At 39.7% G+C, this 23,739-nt stretch overlaps 1 protein-coding gene across 1 annotated transcript in view; it reads right to left on the bottom strand.

Annotated features, from left to right (window-relative positions):
- The window catches only part of SFMBT1 (Scm like with four mbt domains 1), a 97,259-nt gene extending 79,036 nt beyond the window's left edge, over positions 1-18,223 (bottom strand). Inside the window, exon 1 of the mRNA XM_063426490.1 lies at positions 18,145-18,223. The gene's annotated coding sequence lies outside the window, so the exon portion shown is untranslated. The remainder of the gene's footprint in view (positions 1-18,144) is intronic.
- Positions 18,224-23,739: the final 5,516 nt, after the last annotated feature.

Genomic DNA, 23,739 nt, shown 5'->3' with positions numbered 1-23,739 from the left:
GGTCACTATCTCGGGGACCCCTCTTATCTTTACATTCCGGCTTCTGTGCCGGTCCTCCACCGCATCCAGGCGGTTGGTGAGTAGGGTCTGGGTGCGCTGCAGCTCTGTGTTTTGAGCCTCTAATTGCAGGCAACGTGCGGTGAGGCCCTGCGCGTCCACCATGTCGGCCGCAAAGAGGGAGCGGATATTGCTTAGGAGTGCTTTTATGCCTCCCTTAGTGGAGGGCAATTCGTTGTCTTCGTCTGAAGATATGTTGTGTAGGCCCCCTGTGTCGGGGAATTCGTCTAGTTCGTCGAGGTTCTGTTCTCTGGAGGAGGCTGAGGCCGTGTTGCCATCTTGGTTTGGCGCGGGAGTTTCTGCGGCCTTGGTGGGTCGGAGGAGAAGTGCTCCGATATCACGGGTCCCCGACGGTTTTACGGCCCCCTGGTGTCTAGATTTCTTTCCCATCTCGTGGGGCTGTATTTTAGGTTGCTGTAGTTAAGTTATAACCAATTATTTTGCGATTTTCAGGCTTTTGGATGCGGAGCTCTGGTGATGCACATCTGCTTCAGTTGGCTGTTGGCTCCACCCCCAGCATACCATTTCTTAAAGAAGATATCCCAAGGTATTTCAAAAGGCATATTTTGAACCTTAGCGTGGGATCATTTTTCAACTAGCTTGTACAAAGTGTAGTGGTAATAAGCGATTTTTGACACAGAAAGTGAGTTTGCACAGTATATTTTGCAAACCTTATATGCGCTACAACTGTATAATACTTCATATGCTGCTAAGCTTTGTTGTACGAGTAAAACAATAACCCCGCATGTACCTTTGCCAGGTATATGTGGAAGCTAAAGGGGCACATTTGAGATGCAGCCATTCGTTTTTGTTTTTTTTTACTTTGAGGTTTTACACCATGTCCATGTTTCATTTCGGACTAGTTCAGATGGCTGGTTATTTAAACTACCCCACAAACACATACTATTTAATAAAGAACACACCACGGGGTAATTCAAAAGGCATATTTTGAACCTTAGAGTGGGATAATTTTTTTGCTAGTATGTACCAGGTGTAGTGGTAATGAGCAAAAAATTTTTATAAATTTTAAAAAAATATTTTTTACCCCTAACTAGCAGTAAGCAGCACTAACAGTAAATTCCCCAATTTCCCATAACTCCCACCCAACCCAGCTAGCAAAATATAGCCTTTTAAAATATTTAAATTACTTAATTAAATTAATTGAACCTCTGAGGGTTAAAAAAAATAAAAATAAATAAAAGTTAACCCTCAGGGGGTTAAAAAAAAAAAATCACAGTATAATACTGTGATCTATATTTTGATCAATGTAGGCAGTGATCAACTGGCAGGGAAGGGGTTAAATTTTATTGGGACTGGGTAAAGTGGGGGTGGAATTTGTTTTCCTTTTTTAAAACGTTATTAAAACATTTAAAACTTTTGTTTCACTAACTTCCACCCACCCCAGCTAAATATATACATTTTTAAATATTTAAATTAGTTAATAAAATAAATTTAACCCCTCAGAGGTTAAAAAAATAATAATAATCAGATCACAGTCAAATGTAGTCCCTGCCAATTGATCACTGTAGTCAGTGATCAGTTGGCAGGGAAGGGGTTAATTCTATTAAAGCAGGGGAAAGGGGGGTGGGATTTAACTTATTTTTTTATTTATTTTTTTTACAGGGTGAAGAGGATCATCACTGATCCGTCTCCCTGCACTTCACATTGAACGCAGAAGAGCAGGGAGGCGGATTGGAACTAACTGCAGCACATGTGCTCGCTCTGACAGGCTGTAGGTACAGCGCGATCGGGTGCTTCCGGTCTGCCTCGAATACCGAGGCAGACCGGGTGAGCCTTAACCCTGTGATTGCGGCAATCTGGTGTTAATTTCAGCGCATGACGGACCCAGTGCATCATGCGTTGTTAAGTGCTTCCCCAGCATGACGGACTGGGTCTATCATGCGTCCTTATGGGGTTAAGGACTGAGCCAAATGTACACGTTTTGATCAAAATAAAATGTTAACAAAACTTGGAATTTGACTGTATGTCTGTTCAACCGTAATTCGCCTCTTTCATATTAAGTGCACCCCCACACTTATTATATATAATTTTATTCAGGAGAAATAGGGTTTATATTTAACGTTAAATATTTAGCTATTAAACATAATTTAATATGAATAAAATATAAAAATACATTTTTGAGAAGTTAATTTTTTTTTTATTTATTTTAGTTCTGCATGCCATTTTAACAGTGAATGTCATCATAATGTTTGCTTTTACTGCAATAAAATACACAAATTTATATTCAGCGATGTCTCACGTGTAAAACAGTACCCCCTATGTACAGGTTGTATGGTGTTTTGGGAAGTTAAAGGGTCAAATGTAGCATGTTACATTTTTCAGTTTTATCACATTGAAATTCGCCAGATTGGTTACGTTGCCTTTGAGACCGTATAGTAGCCCAGGAATGAGAATTACCCCCATGATGGCATACCATTTGCAATAGTAGACAACCCAAGGTATTGCAAATGGGGTATGTCCTGTCTTTTTTAGTAGCCACTTAGTCACAAACACCGGCCAAAGTTAGCGTTCATATTTGTGTGTGAAAAACGCCAATTTTGGCCAGTGTTCAAACTTAGTTTATTGGGCCACTTTTACTATTGTTAAAGTGAGAGGGCAAGACAGGTATTATTTTTATCTGGGTAGAGGCTTGTGGACCTTTAGTCATAACGGGGGGCAATGTTCAAATTAAATTGGCCAAAATTTATATTTCAAATACTGTATTTTTATCCACCATCAGGTGGCTATTGGTAGGGGGTGGGGACTGGGGGCAACATACCGTTACCCTCTGTTATTATAAATAGAGCCCTGATCCATATGGAACTACACAGGTTTTTATTTCTTAATTTAAAAAGTAACTCCAACCAAACACCTGTAAAACACTGGTTTGGGTTAGAGTAACTCTTTCTGATGTGGTCTGCAAACACCCCCATTTAAAAAAAAAAAACGAAAAAAAAAAAACCGCTAAAACTCAGCTAAAGTTCCATCATCAAGTCCAAGTTCTCCCTGCAGCACGGACCTCGTTGCTAGATGTCACATCCTCTTGCTGAAGCGAAAGAGAGAGCAGATAGGATGGACTGATGAAGGGACAGGGGCAGTATAGAGGGACTTCTGTGTCACTTCCATTTGTAATCCCTAACTCATTGGCAATGAGCGACGGGTTAAAAACGAAAGCAGTTATCCAAAATGAACCAAACCATGGACGTGATTCGGTTCGGCCGAACACGTTTTTTTCTTACAAAGCAATTAAATTTATTTTGTAAACAAGTCTACTTTATAGAGAAAGGGTGACCAAAAGAAAGATCCCCAAAAGGTTCCTATTACTAGAACTACAACTCCCAAAATATTTTAATCGTTTTGAGATTTCCATTTTGGCCACTGTTTTTAGGAATTGCTTGTATTCTAATGGTTTCACTTTCTGCAATCAGTCTTTAACGGGGGACAGAGCTTTTAATGATTTTTTTTTATGTCTTTTTTTTGGCTTGTGGACCTTTCAAAGAAAGCAATATTGTGAAACTGTATAGCCCCGTTTGCAAGACCTGACAATCTAGGCACTGTGGGAACATTTTCTTCTGACAAGTTTAAAGATTTTAGCAAAGAGTTGGAATGAGAACATCCTAGTTCTCTATGAACAGCTAAAAAAAAAAACAAACAAAAAAAAACTAAACAAGTAATGTGGAATGTAAAGTATGGATTTATACTATGGATCCGAGTAATTATCTGATCCAGGACCTATCTAGTATTACGGGCGCACACGGTGTTGCAGACTAAAAATCTTGACACCATAAACTTGTAAATGAGGCATCGCTCATTCCAGAGAACCTTCAAGGATAGTACAGAAATGGTGATACAATTTAATAGCATATGCAATTAAACCAACAAATCCAGCACCAGGACAAAATGAGAAACTAAGATCATTAAAACCATTAGACAAAGAAATACTTCAGGATCTGTTGTACCGCGTATTTCTGAATATTATAGAAATGCACCTTAGCCTAAACCCAAAGAACTGCAATCTCTGTGATTGAATAAATTCAAACATATACAGCATCTTAAATATATATAAGCGTACCTCCCAACACTGAAAGATATGAAATCGGAACAAAGGGGGTACAGCAGGACTGCAGTTCAAAAATGGGACACAATTCAACAATTCCACTGAAACTGGGAGAGTTGAGGGGCATGTATGAATCATGCACTAAGACTCTGCATAGAGTTAAAAGAACCAAAATTAATATTTCAATGAAATTCAGTTGGCGTCACTGCGTAAAAGCTTCAGAATTGCTCAAAGATCCTGCTCACAGGATTTTCAAAGGAATGTACTTCTATTTTTGGAAGAAGAGATTCCAAAGCTGCTGTTACAATTAAATAATGGCTGTAAGACCACATGCACATATGCTTCATGGTGGGACTGTAGAGCAGACAAAGCCATTATGAACATCAGTGTGATGTGTTCTTTAAGCATTCTGAGGAACATGTCATCATTGAAATAATTGGAAAAACACCTAACCAGAGGCTATCATAAAGGTAGCCAGTGGGTTGGTGTGGATATGCCCTGAAAACTCTCCAAAACGGGGAATAACCCACAATTAATGAACGTAGAAAGAGAAAGAGACCTAAGTCCCTATTAGGAGAGTAGTAAAATGAGGAGGTCCCTACCTTTAATGAATCTAAGATAATGAGTTAAAAAGGACAGGAGGGGGCCAAACAGGGATAATTGGAACCAGTCTAGACCATTAATATATGGTGAGTAAAAAGGTAGATGATATTTGGAGGGGGAGGGGGTGGGAGCCAGAGAAATAAGGGAGACAGTTCTCCTTGGAATAACCAGTACCCCAATGGCTTGCCTTGAATCCCAAATCCCCACACCTAAAGGGGGCACGCTGCCTGCCCTGTATATCTCATCACTGTAGAGAAAACCATGAGTGTCTACCTAAAAACTCGATATCCTATCCAACTATACAGCTGAAGATCAGGATCTCGTGACCTGGAACCATACGAAAGGGAAGGAGGTTAACTAGGGGTGGAGGGAGAAGGAGACCAGAGGAAACACAAGAAGATTCCCTTCCTTGGAGGGATTAAGGGATCCCCAATGATCCACCCAGAGTCCAAAGTATCCCAGTTATGCACACTTCAAGAGCACACTAAACCTTGCCCTGTATACCTCAGCACTCTGGACGAACCCAAGAGTGCCTACCTTCAACCCTGATGCCTTCCCTGTCCTAGTAGCAACGAACACACACTTAAAGAATTCACTCCATAGTGCTACCTAAATCAATAGTGCTACCTAAGGTGAAGAAAAGAAAATTAATAAATTAAAATTCTAACTCGACGCGCGTTTCGGCGTTCTAGCACGCCGTCGTCAGGAGTAATGAGCTTCAGTGTAACAAAGTTTCCTTTTATGTGTTGTGTAGCAATCTTTCAACGAATCGTTAGCCGGTGTGGTCCGTCGCATGTGACGGGAGTTGAGCTCCGTGATTCGTCAGGAGCTCCCCCTTATTCCGATTGGACGGGGGGCGTGGCGACCAGTCACCAGAACTCAGCATCCACGTGGGAACCGAAAGAGGTCTGCCGCAATTGGGGGGAGTGGTTTCGTGACGTAATTGTCACTGTCCATATTAACCCATGCGGCAGATCAAGAAGGTTGCCAATACAACAATCCCATAGTGTTCTCTCCCCTACTGATCAGAGGGACAGGAGACAGTTCAAAACAACTCGAAACAATCCTATTCTCATTTGATAATGAGGGAATAGGAAAAATGCCACTGTGGGCCGGATTTAAAGGGACGAGAGTCTTGATGTTATTGTGGTACATCGAAATTCAATATAGTGGTTTTTGAATCCTAATGGGTGCATAGTACAGTCACCCTGATTATATAAACGGATATTGTCACTTATGAACTCAGCTGGTGGGCCTTATTATCTCTTATCGAGGGGACCCCGATGTAGTTAGGGCTTAAGGTATACCTGTAATACAATATGGTGGTTAAAATTCCGAAAAGATAATGGGTGAACAAAACAGTCACCCTAATTGTATAGATAGGGAATATTACCATCCATGAATACAATGGTGGACCCTTATCCCATAACCCAGAACTCTGGTTATCGATTGACCACTCAAAACAGTCCTATTCTCATTTGATGGTGAGGGGATAGGAGAATAACACTATGGACCGGTTTTTAGGAGGATAAAAGTCTCCATGTGAGTTTGAGGTGCTTCGAGATTCAATATAGTGGTTTTTAAATCCTTATAGGTGCATAATACAGCCTAATTATATAACTGGATATTGCCACTTATGAATTAGTAAACCACCTCATCTCACGACAAGGGGACTCAGATGTAGTTATGGTTTAAGGTGCACCTGTAATGCAATGTGATGGTTTAAGTTCCATAAGATCGTGGGTGAGCAAAACGGTCACCTTAATTATATAAAGAGGGGGTATGCCATCCATGAATACAGTGGTGAACCTTTATCCCATAACCCAAATCCCTGGTTACAGAAGAACATACTATAAATAAAAAATATAACTTATATACAAAGAATGGGAAGGATCTCCCTTAAATTATGTAACATCTTAAAAATGGAGAAGTCATAAGAATGCAGTGAATGAGAATCCCTCATTGAGCCCTATGGGTGAGAGGATCAAGCACTCACTGACAAACTCATTTCTAAAAATGAACTGGATTTTATGCTGATCAAGAAACCTGTTTTTGCCACGTTCTATGGGTTACCCAAAGTTCATAAATCTTTAATCAATCCATCAGCCAGACCTATCGTCTCAGGCTGTGGTAACCTCACACAGAACCTAAGTATATACCTGGACAAAATTCTGTCTCCAATTGTGTCAAAACTACCTTCACACATAAGAGACACTAAACAAATGTTAAGCTTTCTGGAAGACCTACTGATACCAGAACACGCAATCTTATGTAGTTTGGACGTTGAATCGCTGTATAGCTCAATACCACACTCAAAGGGCATTGAGAACATCAGGGCCATCTTAACAAAAGAGCTCCAATCACCTGACACATACATTGATTTTGTCTCTAATATACTTAGGATAGTACTAACTAAAAACATTTTCTTATTCAATGGGACTATATACCAACAAATACGAGGGACGGCTATGGGTACATCTTGTGCCCCCTCGTATGCCAATCTTTACCTGGGCACGTGGGAACAGGAAATCCAAAATGTACCACACCTTAAAAAATATTCAGAATTAATAATATGCTGGAAAAGGTACATCGATGATGTACTAATCGTCTGGAGAGGTTCCAGTAGCGAGTTTGATGATTTCGTTAAAATTCTTAACATCAATGATCTGAATTTAAAATTTACAAGCGAGGTCGGTGGGAAACAGATCAACTTCCTAGACATCACAATCTCAATTGAAAAAAGAGGTCCAGTACAGACGACCCTTTTTAAAAAACAGACCGCCACAAATAGCCTCCTGAATTGGACCAGTTACCATCCACAATCTCTTAAGGCTGGCATACCAATAGGCCAGTACTTAAGATTGAGACGTAACTGTTCGTCCATAGAGGATTTCAAGACCAAAGCCTGGGACCTAAGGAAGGCCTTTAAAGACAAAGGATATCCCAATAGGGTCTTACGTAGGGCATACACTAGAGCCATCAAGACCGATAGGGACACGCTTCTTACTGATAAGCACACACAAAATGAAGATCAAAAACTGATCAGATGTATCGCCACATACGATGCTGGTTGGGACTACATGATGGCAACCCTTAAACGGTACTGGCCGATTCTGAAGTCCGATCCACACCTCAAACATGTCATCACCCCTTCACCCTCCGTGACGGCAAGGAGGGGTCGTAACTTTCGCGATACCCTGGTACAGAGCCACCTGGCACCCAAGAAGAAAAATGATCTATCAAACTATCTACCTAAGGGCACCTTTAAATGTGGCCACTGCAGTGCATGTGACTTTATAGACAAAAACTCTAAGACATTCACTGACAGTAACAATGTAGACACATCTAAAGTTCGATCATTTTTCAACTGCAGTACGGAAGGGGTCATCTACTTATTAACTTGTTCCTGTGGCATAAAATACGTAGGGAAAACGTTTAGACCCTTTAGGAAACGTATTAGGGAACATGTTAATTCGGTTAGGAGACCTATAGAAACTCCGATATCCCGTCATCTAAAAATACATCACCTCAATTCCTCAAAAAAATTGAAATTTATGGGTATTGAACATATCCCACGGACTCAGAGAAGAGGTGACTGGGATACTAAACTGAGACAACGCGAATCCTACTGGATTCACAAACTTAAAACCCTCTCACCCATAGGGCTCAATGAGGGATTCTCATTCACTGCATTCTTATGACTTCTCCATTTTTAAGATGTTACATAATTTAAGGGAGATCCTTCCCATTCTTTGTATATAAGTTATATTTTTTATTTATAGTATGTTCTTCTGTAACCAGGGATTTGGGTTATGGGATAAAGGTTCACCACTGTATTCATGGATGGCATACCCCCTCTTTATATAATTAAGGTGACCGTTTTGCTCACCCACGATCTTATGGAACTTAAACCATCACATTGCATTACAGGTGCACCTTAAACCATAACTACATCTGAGTCCCCTTGTCGTGAGATGAGGTGGTTTACTAATTCATAAGTGGCAATATCCAGTTATATAATTAGGCTGTATTATGCACCTATAAGGATTTAAAAACCACTATATTGAATCTCGAAGCACCTCAAACTCACATGGAGACTTTTATCCTCCTAAAAACCGGTCCATAGTGTTATTCTCCTATCCCCTCACCATCAAATGAGAATAGGACTGTTTTGAGTGGTCAATCGATAACCAGAGTTCTGGGTTATGGGATAAGGGTCCACCATTGTATTCATGGATGGTAATATTCCCTATCTATACAATTAGGGTGACTGTTTTGTTCACCCATTATCTTTTCGGAATTTTAACCACCATATTGTATTACAGGTATACCTTAAGCCCTAACTACATCGGGGTCCCCTCGATAAGAGATAATAAGGCCCACCAGCTGAGTTCATAAGTGACAATATCCGTTTATATAATCAGGGTGACTGTACTATGCACCCATTAGGATTCAAAAACCACTATATTGAATTTCGATGTACCACAATAACATCAAGACTCTCGTCCCTTTAAATCCGGCCCACAGTGGCATTTTTCCTATTCCCTCATTATCAAATGAGAATAGGATTGTTTCGAGTTGTTTTGAACTGTCTCCTGTCCCTCTGATCAGTAGGGGAGAGAACACTATGGGATTGTTGTATTGGCAACCTTCTTGATCTGCCGCATGGGTTAATATGGACAGTGACAATTACGTCACGAAACCACTCCCCCCAATTGCGGCAGACCTCTTTCGGTTCCCACGTGGATGCTGAGTTCTGGTGACTGGTCGCCACGCCCCCCGTCCAATCGGAATAAGGGGGAGCTCCTGACGAATCACGGAGCTCAACTCCCGTCACATGCGACGGACCACACCGGCTAACGATTCGTTGAAAGATTGCTACACAACACATAAAAGGAAACTTTGTTACACTGAAGCTCATTACTCCTGACGACGGCGTGCTAGAACGCCGAAACGCGCGTCGAGTTAGAATTTTAATTTATTAATTTTCTTTTCTTCACCTTAGGTAGCACTATTGATTTAGGTAGCACTATGGAGTGAATTCTTTAAGTGTGTGTTCGTTGCTACTAGGACAGGGAAGGCATCAGGGTTGAAGGTAGGCACTCTTGGGTTCGTCCAGAGTGCTGAGGTATACAGGGCAAGGTTTAGTGTGCTCTTGAAGTGTGCATAACTGGGATACTTTGGACTCTGGGTGGATCATTGGGGATCCCTTAATCCCTCCAAGGAAGGGAATCTTCTTGTGTTTCCTCTGGTCTCCTTCTCCCTCCACCCCTAGTTAACCTCCTTCCCTTTCGTATGGTTCCAGGTCACGAGATCCTGATCTTCAGCTGTATAGTTGGATAGGATATCGAGTTTTTAGGTAGACACTCATGGTTTTCTCTACAGTGATGAGATATACAGGGCAGGCAGCGTGCCCCCTTTAGGTGTGGGGATTTGGGATTCAAGGCAAGCCATTGGGGTACTGGTTATTCCAAGGAGAACTGTCTCCCTTATTTCTCTGGCTCCCACCCCCTCCCCCTCCAAATATCATCTACCTTTTTACTCACCATATATTAATGGTCTAGACTGGTTCCAATTATCCCTGTTTGGCCCCCTCCTGTCCTTTTTAACTCATTATCTTAGATTCATTAAAGGTAGGGACCTCCTCATTTTACTACTCTCCTAATAGGGACTTAGGTCTCTTTCTCTTTCTATGTCATCATTGAACCTGCTGCCCATTTACTGCACCAAATTCACTTTCCACTACAGGCACACAAGTTTTCTTATCCCACGATTGTTGAATGCATCAAAATCAGTCATCATTTTTTTTTTTTTTTAGGTATTCATATGCCCTTCCATCGTGCACATTAATGTTGATAAACTTGCCGGTGTGAAATCTGGAGGCAGATACAATGCAGTTTAGGGTGTGCATAAGCAAAGATGGTTTTACAGCTTGAGTTCCTCTCCTCCCCAGTTGATATGATAAAGTAGATGGATTGGTGGCACCCTTATTGGGCTGTTGGTCGGAGACCAAGACATTCCCGAAAATTCCTGGATCTCCACGATCAGTTCCTTTTTTACACCCGCCCGGCGCCCAGCCATTCTTTTTTCTCTCCCACTTCTATCTCTTGCAAATCTCTCTTTCCTTCGATCATCTACCTCTCTGTACCTACTGGTAGATGCACAGTTTATACGCTGGTACTTTACTTCCATGCTGGTTTTTTTAGTCAACTGTCAAACGAGACTAGAAGCCACCGGTACATATCTCACAAGTGATCTCTTTTCGAAATATACCTCACCAGCTGATTTTGGGGCCACTTACAGAGCTTTCTTGAGTTAAAACTGTAATGTGCGATTATATAAAATCCGCTTTGGCCAGGACAATTTTTCTGGGTACCATTATATGTGGATTTTGTCCAGTTAAAGAGTACCATTTGGTGCTAGCACTTATTTTTTACTATATGTATTTGCACAACCAGTACCCTTTTTTATTTTTTAACCCCTTAAGGACACATGACAGATATATTCCGTCACGATTCCCTTTTATTCCAGAAGTTGTGTCCTTAAGGGGTTAATATTGGAGCACATTTTATATGGTTCTATTTTAAATATTTGTATTTTCCTTTGTTTTACTTTCCTTTTCGATGTTCATGCTCTGGTCAGCTTCAAACGTGTACTATGTCTTACACTAACAGCATGCAAAGGCAAAGTCTGTTCTGATGTACATTGTAGTTGAATGCTTTCTATAATCAAGATCTTGTAACTTTAGCTTTGCTTTTTGGTGGCAATAAAAGCAATAATTTCATTATTGGATTTGCCTGGCATACTAATACATCCAGGCTATTTATTATGGGGAGGGGGAATCAGTCACAGAATTTGGGCCAATCAGTGGACTGTACTTACTTCCCTTTGATGCTGGTCTGCAAAGTAGTAGCTAGCAAGCCCAGGCAGAAGAAATTCTATGTAGCACCTGCCAAGTTCTAGCATGCATTAGTGAGGTCAGTGCCCCCTTGTGCAGTCACATGCAGAGTTCTTGAACCACTCTCACAACAAAAATTCCGGTAACTGGACTATATTATGTTAGAACCAGTTATCGTAGCACTCAAAAAGTATAATGGGTGGCATCTATGTACTTATGGTATACTGAATATACGCAAACAAGATATATTGTTCTTTTCTGTACTCTGAGTTTAGTTTTTGTGTATTCATTTTAACAGAATATTAATCAGAACTCTACCAGCATTCACTTTGCATTACTACAATTCAACTATATGGCAATCTAAAGAAATGTTAAAATTGCTCTGGTCACTTCTGATTATTTTACAAAGATATAATATTTATAAAAACTCACTCAATTCAAAAATACCAAAAGACAAAATAGGGACTACCTGAGATTGACAACACTTAAGAAAAGGCTGTTAAACTTTTGTCCAATCCAACACCTGTTAAAAGTTACAGCAGCCGTGAGGAACAGCATTAGGTAAGTAAACCTACCTTCCACTACACCTGATGGCCACCAGACGCTAACCAGAGATATCACCTTTGGTGAAAAATATGCAAAGACCCCTGAAAGCGTCAGATCTGCTTTAACCCCATTAAGGACCAAACTTCTGGAATAAATGGGAATCATGACATGTCACACATGGCATGTGTCCTTAAGGGGTTTCTATGAAACCAGCACCCGAGGAAGGTAAGGGAATGGGGTTTAAATTAACTAGTAAATAAAGTATTGAGACTAGAGTATCATGTTTGGAGACATCACTCAGCCTTTAGTTTATTTAAACATACTCCATGAAAAGAGACATTTCAAAGAGTCCAACATTGTACTCAGTTACCTATACAAGGATGAAGTAAGTTGTTTTTCCAAATGAAAACATTTTTGGGAGGTCTTACTTTCAGGTACCCGCTTCCACATTGTGGTTGTTGTTATGAAGGGGTTTTATTTGTAAATAAGGACGTGGGGATGCAGTAAGATGGCCCTAGTAAGATGGCAGTAAGATGGCCCTAGTAAGATGGCAGTAAGATGGCCCTAGTGAAAAAAAATTATAACTTTTTAAAGAATAGCTGCTGCTTAATTATGGATTTCCTAAACTATATAAATGATAGTGATCGTGGCTTTTATATCTGTTTAAAGCCGGAAACAAAACTCGTCATATTAATCAGGAAAATGTTATAGTTTTTATACTAGATAATTATGCTTCTGCTTGCTGTAGCAAGGATTCCTGTCAGTTAGGAAAAAGAGAACAAGAGACAGGAGATTATCAGCCAAAGCAAATATGTTCCCAACTGACAATACTTGTCCTACCATATGGGAGTATAATTAATCCCATGGTTTTTGAATACTCTTTTTTTTTAACTTATTTTTTTTATATATTTTCATTAAACATAGAGTCGGCATATACCATAGTGTTGTACAACAGATACATCAGATACACAAGTAAGTTTGAAAAAAAAAACAAGTCAGGAGAATAGGTGAGCGAGAGAGAAAGAGAGAGAGAGATAGACTGACTCTAGTAGCTAACAAAATATCAAATGAGTTGTAGTCCCACAATAAGTGGAATTTTGCATCAATAAATTAAATAAAATTAAAATGGAATGAGCAGAGTCAGAAGTATAAAGAATTAGACCACACTCGCAATATATACAGATTGGCATAGTGTAGACACTGAACAGCAGGAAAGAATGGGGATAAGGAAAACTGCAAACTTGCTTATGACAGTGTATTTCTTTCCACAACTGAAATTGCAACAATTGGGATACCCACGAAATATGTGCAGGCCCCCGTAGTGTGACTGCATCGCCAGCAATCTGAGTATGGGTGGCATCCGCAGTTTAAGTATTTGTGGTGTTACCAGTGTGCGAGTAGTTTAAAACCAGAAAGCTGGCATTTATTACTAACTGAGCATTGGTGAGATAATTGGGCCTGTTCCCAGCAGCTGAAGAAGTATGGTTTGGGAGTTCCCTCCTTCAGGGTCTAGCAACAGAATGTTAAAATACTAAGTGTTGCTTCAACAATACACTAAAAGTACCACTAAACTTAAAAAAAATAATTAAAAAAAAATGATATATGCATTTATGAGGTATGAATATTAATAGTATCACATCTATTTATCCTGCAACTGGGTACCTCCATCGTAGCTCCCTGTCAATCACTTATAAGCTCAGTATTTAGCACCTGGAACTAAGCACAGAAAAAGCATACAGAGAAGGGGATAACAGGAAAGTTCTATATCTTGTCCTCATTTCAATGTGTGCCCTGGCGGTGCCTGGACTAAACTTGACTGATGTAATTTGCTAAAAAAAAACTAAAATTTATATATAATATATAGATTGGATTAGCCATACAAGTCCAGAGGATGAAATGCCATAATAACCAGAGTATTGCAGTATGCAAGTTTATTATATATAATGCCTTAATTAACAGAAGGTTTATAATTTGGAATATTTTATCATTTCTGTAACAATCGTCAATATACTCAACAAACAAGATTTTAGAGCGGACAAAAAATGATGATGTAATTAGCAATAGCCCCAAACCATTTATAGCATGGTAGAGACTCACGTAGAACTGAGCAGGAGAACCCTTTAAAACTAGCATAGTTATACGGAGCCCCTTACCCTCCATCTCTCAAAGCTTTTGAGAGGAGTGCGATATATGCAATAATAAATCAGCATGTGGCCCAGTGCCTGCGGCCTTACTATAATAATAGGGCCAAGGGGTACCATACCAAAATGACCATACATCCCATAGATAATGGGGGAACAAGGAAATTGTGTTTGGGCCAGGCCCCGCTTACCAAGAATTTAAAAAAAAGACAAGATATTTTTTCCTCTATTTAATTTAGCGTAATGTTTGCTTATAAAGTCACTTGTAAAATAAATATACTCTACATATACGTTTGATTTTTTTTTTGTTTCTGCTCTTGTACGTATGTGAAATTTGCAGTATTCGTCAAATATAAAGCATTACAAAACAAATACCATATTTTTTTGTAACATAAGACAACATTTTTTAACCTAAAATGTGGGGCAAACATCTGCCTACATCCTATATTTCGAAGGTCATCCTGCCCAATGTCTGGGTGACCTGCGGAAGGGTCGGTACAATGTCTGGGTGACTAGCAAGATGGGGAGCACAGAGCTCCCCCTCTTGGTAGTCACACTGTGTAGCTTCTCCTCGAGGAGGGCAGTTGAGGATCTATCTTCCTTTGTTTTTTTATAAGGAAGATTCTCTAATGCAATCAGAGGCCATGCAACAACAGAATGTAAAAGACACGAAGGGTGAAGGAAAAGGAATACTAAAGGGGTAAGACATTCAGCTGTTTTTTGTTTTGTTTTTCTTCTAAATTTCTAGTTAAAAATACATGGGCATATCTCTTACTCCTCATGTTTTCTATATTCTGAAAATTCCAGTAAATGAATAGTTCTACTTTCTGTTAATCTAAGCATACAAGAACATAGTTGCCTTTTTGTAAAACATATAGCTAAATTAATATGATTCAGGTAACAGATGATAGAAAAGCAAAAAGTATTTTTCCCCCCAACATTGTTTATGTGACAGATCATTCAATGGCCATTTGACTAGGAAAACGTGACAACTGGTAAGCAACCTCATATCTCATATTAAGAGGAGGTGGGCACCATCTGGTTCTATTATCACAGAGTGAATAATTTTTGGTTACATTGGGAACCCCTATAATCACAGGCTCATATTAGGAGTGGAGTTGGGACTGTAATTCCTTTACTTTGTGTCAAAAGGAGCTAACGGATTAAGCTCAACAGCATAGTATTTTAAACAGCACCCTTACATCAATTGCGGAGGGGGAGGGGGGTGGTGAGGAGAGAGGGGGAGGCATTATTTAATGCCAGTGGTGTCCCACCGGTTACTTTTTTTACATAGCATGCATTAATCTAAAACAGGCTCCCAAAAAGAGGCAAAAAATACATTGCATTCCTATACATGCAATGCATAACTAAACCGGTGAAAAGATTGGATTGTTTTAATCATAAACTATGCCCAAACTAAAATTCAGAAATAAAAGTTATCAGGTTTGAATATGTTGACAGATCATAAGAAATTGTATGTTCTCTTTATCAGAAGGCAGGGAGAAGCAGTTTTTTTTTTTCTCTGCACTTCCTACTATGTATCTTAGCAACTTCCTGCTCCGACTCATTTAAACAGTGTTTACAGTGTCACTGCAGGAATAATGCAAAGTACATGCACTGCTGTGGCAGAATTGCAAGTGAATACATGGATCAATAGAAAATCACATACATTAAAAAAAACCAAAGAGTTTTATATGAGTGACACACCCTGTTTGTGATATCCTACAGCACTACAGGAAAACATATTCTCCATTGCAACAGTTAATTTATATTCTGAGACGCATGGTGATGTCTAACAAGGCAGAGCAATCAAATTAACAAGGTTATTTCTCTTGATGTATAACTTTGATGGCTACCCGTGGATTCCTAGATGTTTGAAAACTACATATCCCATCATGCTCATCCAGGCATTACTGTAGTAAGTTATGGAACATATGGAGAGCAAAATTGACCTATCACACAAGGACACCTATCACTGACCATGGATGTCCACCTTTGGGGCTACAGCTGTTTAACTATATTCCCACAAAATTAAGAACATAGAGAGTGTAGTTTGACAGTAGCAGAAGAGACAAAATTGGACCCACTGATCAATCTACACTTTTTTGTAATTCTGTTAGCACAAAGCTTGGGAATTATTATTTTTTCATTTTATTTTTTTTACACTTTACATTCACTTTGTTGGACAAAACAAAATAATTCCCTCTAAACACAATTCAGGACGCCGAAATATGAAGTATACATTTAAAAATGTACATTTGTGTACGCGAAAGATATATTTCAGAAGAGAAATACATATATCCTGTCCACATCAAGTTTTCTGTCAAAACTTAAATATGATGTTAAATTCACCATCTGTATAGTTACTTTGTTCCACGAGAAAACATCTCACCATTTCCTTCAGAATACAATGAATGCAAGAAGTAGAGCAATTCTGAGAATCAACAACCCTATTGTAGCTCTTAAAAAAATAATACACTTACACAACAAAATCATTTACACGGCTCCCAAAATCCTGGGTAACGTATGCTTTTCAAGCAACAATTCTATTTAATTCCTTTAAAATACACTATTCACTATACAGATTCGGAATAATAAATATGGCACTTAGAACCCAAGTGTTAGTGTTGCTTTTTTGGGGAGTGTTGTAACAGTTGATGCTCTTTCAATTAAAAAAAAACAATAATAAGTTTTTCAAAATGTGCAAACAGAATATTTTGGGATTACCAAAAAAAAAAAAAGTTCTAAAAAAAAAAATAAAAACACTTAATATGTTGATTCTAATAAAATATAAAAGCTTTTTTTTTCTAGAGTATGTTTCAGCAAACTAGCCATGGGCTGCAGAATGGATGAATAGGAGATGTGAAGATCTTTTTAGGCTGTGGAATGTCTAGAAGGATACAATTCTAATGCTAATAGAGAAAGGAAAACAAAAAGTTAATCCTTTCAACCTGGCACTCAGTGGGTTAAAACGTTCAAGGCAACGTCACAAAATACCAGAATGACGATTCGTCATCATATAGGTCATCCTGGCTAACCCAAAATTATGCCTCAGTGTACTCTTTTAGGATTCCCACTAATATGACGTTCAACTGACTGTGGGGGCAGACTTCAAGCACACAGAAAATACAACTAAAGCGAAAACAAATCAGTGTTGCCCCATGCATGTGTCAGGAATGAAATGAGTGCCATCTATGTTTCCTGAATGATCAGCCTTTAAAAACATTAATGTTACTAAAGCCTCACACATACACATCATGTCTTTTTTGTCTTTTTTGTTGTTGTTGTTGCTGAGTTTGCATGAAGTTGTTGGTCTGAATGTGTTTTTTTTTTATTATTGTATTGCTTTTTTTTGTTTCAATGTATGAACGTGTACAAAGTGCAGGAAGAAAAAAAAAAAAAAAAGAATATAAGAAAAGAGGAGAGCACACCTACAGCCCTAAGTCTATTGCTATGCCTAATAAAATATATATATACACACATATAATAGAGAGAGATATGGACACACCAATATAGAAGACTATTATTCTTATATACATATAGGTAGGGTGCTCTGTGTGGGGGGATATAAACAACTACATAACTACACAGTCTCAGAACTGCAATTAAAGCTAAATACATATATATATTTATAATGCACATGCACACTGCTAAAGTGCAAGCCAGCTGGCCCCCTCCCATATATACACATACACACAACATCCTCCTCCAGGGATAGACTGGTGCAAACTTGGGAAGCTCTTTAAAAACATCTAAAGCCCTATAAAGAAGAAAAAACCCACCCAGCAGGTAGCTCAGGGTCTCCCCTGCCTAAGGACACCCGTTGCTGAGTTTCTTCTTACCCGTGCGGACTTTTTCCAGGCTGATTTGCAGGGCCGGGTGCGCTCTTCTCTTCCCCCTGCTTGTGTGAGCTATTCACCCCCACCGCTGCTCACTGCCTCATTCCAATATGGCACAGAAGCTGACACTGCGCATGCGCGCTACTGTCTTTCTCTTTTCTCTCTCTCTCTCACTGTCTGCCTTCTCTAAAATTTTGGGGGCTTTTTTCTTTTTTCTTTTTTTCTATTTTTTTTTTTTTCCCTCCACCCACTTTCTCAGCTTTTGACACTCAACTGATTTCAGAGCTTTCCATGTTCAGTGTGGGCACATTTACCTCCAGGGGCACTTGTGCCTTCATTGTTGTTAATATTGTCATTTTATGTGCACGTGTTGTTTTAATTACAGGAAGTCAATTTTAATTAGAACATACATATATATTTTTGTACTTTACAAACTGCTAACTGTTATCTCCCCGTGGACTCCAGAGCTATCTAAAGGTTTGCTGATATTTTCTGTTGTTTGGGGTTTTTTTTTTTTCAGCTTGGTTTTCTAACCTCACACAACAAGCAGTCTACCCAGTTTTATATAATCATCCCTTTTTATTTATTTATTTTTAAAATGCACTTTGTCATCATAGGAATGCAGTGAATCTTCTACCTTGCTGTGGGTTGCAACTAGGAACAAATTGAGCAGCCTTATTTTTATCTCTCCAGCTAAGAATGGGTTAACATACACTTGCTCACTAGTTTTTTGTTTTTTTTTAAATATATAATTTCAATAAAATATTGACAGTTAATACGTGTTTGCATTAGAAATAAACACATGATATATAGCTTTGTACTAAAAGATGTGTTGTTGTTTTTTTTTTAAATAATCAAAAACATTGGGATTACTTCAATTTTTTTTAAATAAAATTAGCCTAAACCCTCCAATTCCCCTCATCCTCCCCCCTCCCCCCCCCCCCCCCCCCAAATCACATTTATTTTACTTCACATTAAAATATAAAAATAATTTACCACAGTCTGATCCTGTAAATAGTTGTTGGCTTTTGTATACACAAACAGAACAGTAATTTTACAGTTTAAATTGTGTGACTTTTACCTCTGTGGTATACTTGGGGAGTTATTGTCTAAACAGCAAATTGCAAACCACGTTTCCTGAATTTTGGGCCGGAGGAGCCAAGTAGGAAGTGTGTAAGAGTTTGAGATTTTTTTTGTCAATGTAACTATTTTGATCTGCGTGTGGCAAGATTAGTTCTTTAATGTAGCACAATTCACTGTTTAGTGAATGAACCCTTTGGCAACTAAACATAAATGATAATGCACTGTGTGTTCACAACAACAATAAACACTTCTCATTTGTATTCTGTTCACATTACATTATGTGAAAAGTTAGTTTACTGATGTGGCAGACTAGGACCCGCCTTAAAGTTTTGTGTTTTTTTTTTTTCCTTGAAGAATTTTGTCATTGCTTAGAAACCTATCTGGTATACACTAGCAAAAAATTACCTGACAAGCATCCCAGGTTGTCAGAGGCAATGTTTAATTTGTACTCCCTGTCCGTAGATACTTTAGCTCTTATGTCTATGTTGCCATTTTTACTAAACCGTAAAAGTGAATTTCGAGTTTTAGGCCGATATATTAAAACTGAAAACAAGGTCGACTATGAGCATTTTTCCAAGTTAATTATTTTAGCCCAAAACACTGAAACATGAAATTCACTGTGAATTCGCTTTGAATTTCCAAAAATTTACACTCTCGGAGTTCTTTGATAAAGTGAAAATGAAAAGAAAATTTACAGTTTTAGGCCAATGTAGCCAATCTATAAGCAGAACTGACTGTTTTGGTCTTAAAGGGACACTATAGTCACCTGAACAACTTTAGCTTAATGAAGCAGTTTTGGTGTATAGAACATGCCCCTGTAGCCTCACTGCTCAATCCTCTGCCATTTAGGAGTTAAATCCCTTTGTTTATGAACCCTAGTCACACCTCCCTGCATGTGACTTGCACAGCCTTCCATAAACACTTCCTGTAAAGAGAGCCCTATTTAGGCTTTCTTTATTGCAAGTTCTGTGTAATTAAGATTTTCTTATCCCCTGCTATGTTAATAGCTTGCTAGACCCTGCAAGAGCCTCCTGTATGTGATTAAAGTTCAATTTAGAGATTAAGATACAATTATTTAAGGTAAATTACATCTGTTTGAAAGTGAAACCAGTTATTTTTTTCATGCAGGCTCTGTCAATCATAGCCAGGGAAGGTGTGGCTAACTCCTAAATGACAGTGGATTGAGCAGTGAAATTGCAGGGGAATGATCTATACACTAAAACTGCTTTATTTAGCTAAAGTAATTTAGGTGACTATAGTGTTCCTTTAAATTAAAAAAAATACTAAGAATTCTCATTTTAGTGAATAACTAAGAAACTGCCTCTCGTAAGATCATATATAATCACGTTTTGGTAATCCAGGTGCCTGCTCTAGGCCTACAAATGGATAAGACTGATAGGAGTTTTAGTACAAGGCAGCCGTTGTGTTCTCCTTAGCACTAGTCATTAAAGGTATAATTAGGAAGGCTCTTTCAAAAGTGGTAATTCATCATATTGAATTATGAATTTAAACCACATCATGGTGTTTTACTGTGTCGCACAGTTGCTTCTCTAGAAGGGTTTTGCTGTTTTATGTTGTGATACATTATTGTGCACTGCGATATTACTGTCAGAAAGGTATGCAACATTTTAATGTTTTTTTTATAACATATATTTTATAAACATATTTTGATATTATCTGCTCCCCCCCTCCCCTCACTTCCCTTATTCTTTTGCAATAAACTGCAATCTTTAAGTTTGGATTCCAATATTGTTGAATGGGTAAGGCAGTGGCTGAGTGACAGGCAACAGAGGGTTGTAGTCAATGGAGTATATTCGAAGCTTGGGCTTGTCACCAGTGGGGTACCTCAGGGATCTGTACTTAGACCTATTCTCTTTAATATTTTTATTAGTGATATTGCAGAAGGTCTTGATAGTAAGGTATGTCTTTTTGCTGATGATACTAAGATATGTAACAGGGTTGATGTTCCAGGAGGGATAAGCCAAATGGCTAATGATTTAGGTAAACTAGAAAAATGGTCAGAGTTGTGGCAACTGATATTTAATGTGGATAAGTGCAAGATAATGCATCTTGGACGTAAAAACCCAAGGGCAGAGTACAGAATATTTGATAGAGTCCTAACCTCAACATCTGAGCAGGGCCGGACTGGGGATACAAAGCAGCCCTGGAAAAAAAAATCTATGCCAGCCCCATAAGTCATTGCGCCATATATTGTCGCATGTAATATGTAAAGCTATGTCTTGCCACCCCAGATGATTGAGTAATATATATATATATATATATATATATATATATATATATATATATATTGCTTTTTCTAATATAATATATTGGTCCTTTCAGAGTAAAACATTTAATTATACAGTAAGCATACTCACATGCAGACACAGACAATCTCACTGACACACACAAGCTCATTGATACACAGCCTCATAGACAAACAATTTCACTAATATACCTCAGCTCATTGACATAAAAACACAAGCTCACTTACTAGCAGGCACACACACACATGCAAGCAAGCTCACTCACTAGCAGGCGCGCACACACACAGCTTAATGTTGTGGTTCTGGTGTCTATAGCCTGTCCCTGCAGGCTTTTGAATGTAAACACTGACTTTTGAGAGAAAAGGCAGTGTTTACATGGCTTAATAGTGACACCTCTAGTGACAGACACTCAGACGGTCACTAGAGGCGCTTCCTGTGTCAGTGCGGATTGGCTGAGATCATCAAGCTTGATGATCTCAGTCATAGAGGCAGAGACCAGCACGACATTGAAAAAAAAAGTGAGTAAAACACTATTTTTAAAAACACACACAGACACCACGACTGACACACACACACACACCATGACAGACATACACACACCATGACACAGACCATGACACAGACACACACACACCATGATACAGACACACCGTGACACAGACACACACACGACACAGACACACACATACCATGACACAGACAGACACACACACACCATGACACAGACAGACACACACACACACCATGACACAGACAGGCATACACACACACACCATGACACAGACAGGCATACACACACACACCATGACACAGACAGACACACACACACACCATGACACAGACAGACACACACACACACCATGATACAGACACACCGTGACACAGACACACACACCATGACACAGACAGACACACACACACACCATGACACAGACAGACACACCCACACACCATGACACAGACATACACACACACACACCATGACACAGACAGACACACAGCATGACAGACAGACAGACACACACGCCATGATACAGACACACACCATGACACAGACAGACACACACACACCATGACACAGACAGACACACACACACACCATGACACAGACAGACACACAGCATGACAGACAGACAGACACACACGCCATGATACAGACACACCGTGACACAGACACACACCATGACACAGACAGACACACACACACACACTATGACACAGACAGACACACACACACACCATGACACAGACAGACAGACACACACGCCATGATACAGACACACCGTGACACAGACACACGACACAGACACACACACCATGACACAGACAGACATACAGCATGACAGACACACCATTACACATACAGACACACACACACCATGACACAGACAGACACACACACACAGCATGACACACACACACTCAAACACTCCCACTGACATACATACTTTTTGGTACCTGTGGGTGGGCATACAGATATGTGTGCTGGCGTCCGCAGGGAGAAGTTGAATGGTGGCCGCAGGGGAAGCTCTTCTGGCGGCAGCTGGGGGAGCAGGCTGTTCTGTCTCTGCTCCCCCTCCCTCGCGCGCTAGAAAGAGACCGGGGCCGGAATATGACATCATATTCCGGCCCCGGTCTCATTAAGCTGCGCGCGAGGGAGGGGGAGCAGAGACAGAACAGCCTGCTCCCCCAGCGGCCGCCAGAAGAGCTTCCCCTGCGGCCGCCATTCAACTTCTCCCTGCGGCCGCCATTCAACTTCTCCCTGTGGCCGCAGGTCACCCCGGCCCCAGGTGCCGACGGCCCACCGGGAAATTTCCCGGTATCCCGGTGGGCCAGTCCGGCCCTGCATCTGAGGAAAGGGATTTAGGGGTGATTATTTCTGATGACTTAAAGGTAGGCAGACAATGTAACAGAGCAGCAGGAAATGCTAGCAGAATGCTTGGTTGTATAGGGAGAGGTATTAGCAGTAGAAAGAGGGAAGTGCTCATGCCATTGTACAGAACACTGGTGAGACCTCACTTGGAGTATTGTACGCAGTACTGGAGACCGTATCTTCAGAAGGATATTGATACCTTAGAGAGAGTTCAGAGAAGGGCTACTAACTGGTTCATGGATTGCAGGATAAAACTTACCAGGAAAGGTTAAAGGATCTTAACATGTATAGCTTGGAGGAAAGACGAGACAGGGGGGATATGATAGAAACATTTAAATACATAAAGGGAATCAACACAGTAAAGGAGGAGACTAT

Source organism: Pelobates fuscus, chromosome 7 (assembly GCF_036172605.1).
Source record: "Pelobates fuscus isolate aPelFus1 chromosome 7, aPelFus1.pri, whole genome shotgun sequence".
Classification (NCBI taxonomy): domain Eukaryota; kingdom Metazoa; phylum Chordata; class Amphibia; order Anura; family Pelobatidae; genus Pelobates; species Pelobates fuscus.
The sequence above is the reverse complement of the archived record's forward strand: the minus strand, read 5'-3'. Positions and strand labels throughout refer to the sequence as shown.